At 33.1% G+C, this 6,220-nt stretch overlaps 1 pseudogene; it reads right to left on the bottom strand.

Moving 5' to 3' along the window:
- Positions 1 to 5,457: 5,457 nt before the first annotated feature.
- LOC120584502 (uncharacterized) lies at positions 5,458 to 5,576 on the bottom strand (annotated as a pseudogene).
- Positions 5,577 to 6,220: the final 644 nt, after the last annotated feature.

Here is a 6,220-nt window from a genome sequence, read left to right as displayed (position 1 = left end):
AGACTTCATGCTTTCAGTCACAAATAGTGCAAGGCAACTCCTGTGTGGAGCAAAACTTGCATCTATAAAATGTATGGTTTGAGCAGCTCATCACAATCAGGTAGCTCATTTGGAGAAAAGAAGCTGACTACACCACATACGCTTACTTCATTTCCCAAAGTCATCAAATAGGTCACCTACTACAAGAGGTGGATTAGGTATCTGCATGTGACCGGAGACAGTTAGGGAAAACCTCTCTCATCTTGGAAACTAGAAGAAGAGACAAAGTATCCTAACCCCAGAGGGTTGCTCATACCCGTGGCCACATTTTGAACCCCAAAACACATGCGATCATTCAACTTTGGAAATCTTAAATTTGAATACCTTCCTCTCTGATCATTAATGTTTATTCTTTCAGATATATTGCTGCATGCATATCAGTCTCGTGGTCCCTCCAGTTCTCCCTGAGTTACCAGCCCCTGTTGATCTCTTTCACTGCCCTACCAAGTCCATACCCAGAACGCTCCTCAAACCTTCATTTCCTTTGTAATTTTAGGGAATAAATTGGGAAGTATAGCGGTGGTCAGATCGTGAAGGGCCAAAACTGGCTCAGGGAATTAAATTTTATTGTGCAGGCTTTGCTGAAAACTTTGTGAGTTTGCGTTGTGCAGCAACATGTTCTCACTCAAGTAATTGAAAGAATAGAAGTTCACACAAAAGAGTGAAAAGGCAGAATGTTGAAAGCCGTGGAAATAGATGAGAGATAAATGCACAAATTAAGTTGGAAATGAAGAAGTTTTGAACAGAATTAATGGCTAGAGCAGTGGACATGAAGGACATGACCATGAGAAACCACAGAAGAGTAGGAAGAATAAAAGCTGATTCCTGGTGTTTAAGAAAGTACTTGGCATAGGAACAGTGACATTAATATATGCTGAATGTAATATAGTGTTTGTAATTTATATTTTAATAGGATTAACTTAATAGTAGGTAACTGAAGATTATGGAGAACTGAACATTTTTAGAATTGCACATAGTTTATGTTGCAATAAAATGAAATGTATCTTATATATTTCTCTCTCTTACTTCCTACTTTAATATTTTCCTCATTGCTTCAATGTCAAAAATCACTTCATTTTTATGCACCACAGACATTTAACTTATTTCTATTAAATCAACAAGAATTGGATGGTGGCGTCTTCTAAGAAACTGCTTTAGATTATGTATAATTATGAAATTATAAATTCATACTGACAACTTACAATGTACCAAGGACTTTGCTAAGCATCATCCTATTAATTGTCAGAACAACTCTCTGAAATATCTATTTATTATGCCCAATTTATGGATGTGCAAACTGAGACTCTTAGGGATAATTATATTTGCTCAAATCCACACAGCTGGTGAGCATGGGGCATGATGCCAATTTAGGTTGTTCTGATTGCACTACCTATATTTCTTTAGATACTGAACTTTTTTCCCCATGTGGTAGACTATAAAGTACAAAATTTGCCTCACCCCCTTTTACAATCATTGTTGTTAATTCCTGGATTCTGTTGAAAATTATTGCTTTGGAGAATTGTTTCCAAGTGTTTTATACAAACAAAACAAAAACAAAGATACAAAAAGGAGATTGTGTTGTATAAAACATGAAACTATGCCCTAAGCTATAATTTGAAATCTGACAAAACATGACTATATGTGAATCTTTTTTAAATAAATATAACAGTTTAATCAAAGATGCAAGGCTGATTCTTCTTCTACTCTGCCTCACTTAACAGCATTAAGAAGAATTGGTAAAGTCTGTACTCCTCAGTAATAACCCCAAGGCCATTGTTCTGTTTCCTTTACATACTAATCTCCTGTTCTTTTAAATTCATATTTTTTAAATTATTTGGTTTCCTCTTATTACTTAATGACTTTTAAATCTAGCTCACAGACTTCTTCATTGTCAATGACTTCCACATACCACCTCCAAATATGTAATACAAGTACATTTGAATTTTCAATTCAATCACCAAAAAATATAAATAAGTAAGATAAAACATTTCCAGAATATAAACTAAAAATTTCTCTCCTGGATTATAATAAATAGTTTTATTCTCTTTGCACACAATATTGTTCTCCTCAAAAGTGACCTTATTTTTTCTAGAATTTTCTTCCCAGAGCAGAAATGAAGTCTTATTATTGATTTCAACAGCCATTACTTCCTGGAATCCACCATATCTTTGCCTTCTACCAACCCTACTTTGTCAGTTCTTTACCACCTACCATTAATACTTTCTATTTCTTTTCTCATACTACTGAATTGAGTTGGAAAATATTCTAGAATCACACTGGCTTAGTCTAACATAAAATGAACGAATGGGTGATCCTCATAGCATTAACTTATAGAAATGCATGTAAAATTAGAGAAATGTAATACATAGCTGATCTCAGAAGAAAGATAAATTTCCATAAAAAAATAAAATCTAAAGGTGTAAAAATTAGCTAAAAAAACTGACTAATAATGTTTTTGGATTCTAATAGAGCTGAGTACTCATGTTTTAATGTCTCTATGGGTGTAGCTCCTAGAATTGCTTTAAACTTGCAGATTTACAAAAATAAACATGCAAGACTCTGTCGAAGTGAAAAGCTTCTGCACAGCAGAGGAATCAACCAAAAAAAAAACCCAAAAAGACAACCTTCTGAATGGGAGAAAATATTTGCAAATCACATCCCTGGTAAGAGGTGGATATTAAAAATCTATTAAAAATTCATGCAACTCAATAGCAAAGAAAATCTGATTGAAAAATAGGCAGAGGATCTAAACAGATATTTTTCCAAAGAAGATATACAGATGGCTAACAGGTACATGAAAAGATGCTCAACATCACTAATTATAAGGGAAATGCAAGTCAAAGCCATAATAAATCAACTCACACCTGGTAGAATTGCTATTATCAAAAAGACAAGAGATGACAAACGCTGGAGAGGATGTGGAGAAAAGGAAAGCCTGTACACTGCTAGTGACAATATAAATTTGTGCAGCCACTATGAAAAACAGTATGGACCTTCCTCAAAAAAATTATAACTAGAACTACCATATGATCCATCAAGGCCACTTCTGGATATTTATCTGAAAAAAAAAAAACCACTTAAAAAAATATATATATACATCATCTTTGTTGCAGTATTATCATCAATAGCCAAAATATGGGAATAACTTAAATGTCCATCAATGGATAAACAAGCAAAAAAACTGTGCTATAAAATATATATATATGTGTGTGTGTGTGTGTGTGTGTGTGTGTGTGTGTATATATATATATATTTATATATTTTAATTTAGCTGTAAATATATATATAATATTTAGTTATAAAAAATAAAATCTTCCCATTTATTACAACATGGGTATATTTGAGGGCATAGGTGTATCTTGGTAGATGAGGGCATTGTGCTAATTGAAATAAGTCAGACAGAGAAAGAGAAATACCACATTATTTCACTTATTGTGGAATTAAAAAAAAATATAAATAGAAAACAAATTCCTAGATACAGAGGATAGGCTGATATATGCCAAAAGCAGGGAGTGGGAAGGTACAAACTTCCAATTATAAAATAAATAAGTCATAGAGATATAATATACAGCGTGGTGACTATAGTTAATAATAATGTTTTGCTTATTTGAATGTTGCTAAGAATATATATCTGAAAAGTTCATATCATAAGAAAAAAGAATTTTGTAACTATGTAGAGAGATATTAACTAGACTTATTGTTGGTGATATTTTTGCAATATATACAAATACTGAATTACCGTGTTCTATACCTGAAACTAATATAATGTTGTCCATGGATTATACCTCAATAAAAACAAACAAACTAACAAATAAATGAATCTCTGCAGATTTAAAAGATTCTCTAGTCTGTGAAGAGAAGATTAGACAATCTTTTCCCACTGGCCTAGGACAGAGACAATGTGAAAAAGACTTGACGTGCTCTTTCTTAATTTGAAGACAAAGAAAGTGGTCTATAAGCCAAGGACTGCAGTCAGCCTCCATAAAAAAATGCAGACCTATTGACATGTCAATCTGTGCTCATTCACACCCATGCCAGACTTCTAACCTACAGAATTTTAAAATAATAAATTTGTATTGTTTTAGTCCACTAAATGTGTGACAATTTTATGCAACAGCAATACAACACATACACAATGAGATAACAAGAAATTAGACACAGCTGAAAAGAGAATTCATAAATTGGAAGATAGAGGCAAACATTCTGAGAAGAATGCATAAAACAAATCAAAATCTTGATACATAATGGTAAACTTGAAGAACAACAAAGACTGAATAAATATATCACTCATCAACATTGAGCTCACAAAAATTGAACACAGAAGTATGGCATAGAACATCCATAGAAAGAACTTGCAAAGAAATTGAAAACTTGTAGATGATTTAAAATAAATAACAACAATAATTTTAAAATAAAGATATCTCAAGATTGCAAAGTAATTACTACTTTAAAATATTTTTGTAGTTCAAGATCTGAAAATAGATAATCAAAAGTCTATATCTTGTAAAGTATGTATATGTTAATTTGCACTTATTTATTTCCTCTTTCCCCATACTAAAATAAAAGGAGGGAAGAAATTTTTACCTGACTTATTTACTGTTGCATTTCCAGAAGCTAAGCAGTGAATGGAATATTATAAGTGATGAATAATAAATGTGCAAACAGATAAATTGGGCATATATCTTCCAGACAAGTAAGGAAGATATGATTTTCTTATATGTACAATTTAAAACAAAACAAAACAACAGAAACAGACTCACAGATACAAAGAACAAACCGATGTTTGCCAAAGGCGGGGGTGTGTGGGATGAGTGAAAAAAGAGAAGAGAAATGGGTACAAAATTCCACTTATAAAATAAATAAGTCATGGAGAATGTAATGTACAGCATAGTGAATATAGTCACTAAGATCATAATAACCTTGTATGGTGACAGGTGATTACTATTCTTAAGGTGATTACATCATGAGGCATATAAATGTCAAATTACTATGTTGTACAGTTGAAATTAATATAATATTGTATGTCAAGTATACTTTGAAAAAAAGAAAGAGAGAGAGTTAAACTGGATTCTAATAGGAGACAGGAAAATAAGAAAGAAGAAAAAGCATTGGAGAAACACAAAATAAGGTGGTAGATCAACACTTAAGTCAAAAGAATTTCCAATAAGCAGTTTAGAAGCGAACCCGAGAGAGATGATATTCGGTTGGTATGCAGCAGTAGGCTGCATCATTTTAATGTTTATATTTATTTTGATTGGCTATACATTTACTGCATTTTGCCAGGAGATGTGCCATATTGGTTCTTTTTTTTTTTTCTTTAACTTTTTTGCAAGGCAAGTTTTGGTTGACCTCACAGATTTCAATGACCTTGCCAGCTTACAATCTCTTATTTATTTTTATTTATTTATTTCTTTTTTACTCCTATGGCACCTGGTCTTCCTAGGTGGTCTCCCATCCAAGTACTAACCAGGTCCGACCCTGCTTAGCTTCCGAGATCAGACTGGATCGGGCTTGTTCAGGGTAGTTTGGCCATAGACTTAGAAGGGAATTTCTTATTGTTAAGGAAGAAAGGAAGGAAGGAAGGAAGGAAGGAAGGAAGGAAGGAAAAAGAAAAGGTAGGAAGGAAGAGAGAGAGGGAGGAAGAGAAGAAGAGAAAGAATGAGAAATTAATGTATTTTATTATCTTTATTTGACTGAAGTCAAGTGAACCTGCCAATGCATTCTGGCTTTTGGTAAAGGATACAATAGTTGACTTCTTCCCACAGAGCCGTGTATTTTTTCTGCATCATCACATTTTCACTGTATTTAGAATAATGTATTGTGATGGTTCCTTACTAGTTTCAGGGAATGTCTGTCCTCTAGGCAGCAACCAAACCGAAGACCTCTCCCTCTCTCTCCTATTTCTCCTTTGAAAGTCAGGGTTGATCGACCTACATTCTAGACAAGAGATCAAGTTCTAAAATGCTCTTTTGAAAGTGGTAAGTTTTTGCCAAACAAAATAATTGAAAGTGAAGCCAAAGGCTATAGGACAAAGTTGAATTCTAAACACTAAGAGTAGCACTAACTATGCCAAGAATAAAGTGTAGTTCTATGAAATCTTCCTCAACCTCTACCATCACTCCCCACCACCAGATTTCACTTTCTTTTTCTTATCCTTCTTTATCTCAAAGTGTTCTTTTTT

Source organism: Pteropus medius, unplaced genomic scaffold (assembly GCF_902729225.1).
Source record: "Pteropus medius unplaced genomic scaffold, Ma_sr-lr_union100, whole genome shotgun sequence".
Lineage (NCBI taxonomy): Eukaryota > Metazoa > Chordata > Mammalia > Chiroptera > Pteropodidae > Pteropus > Pteropus medius.
Note: the sequence above shows the minus strand (reverse complement) of the source record. Positions and strands in the feature narration are given on the sequence as shown.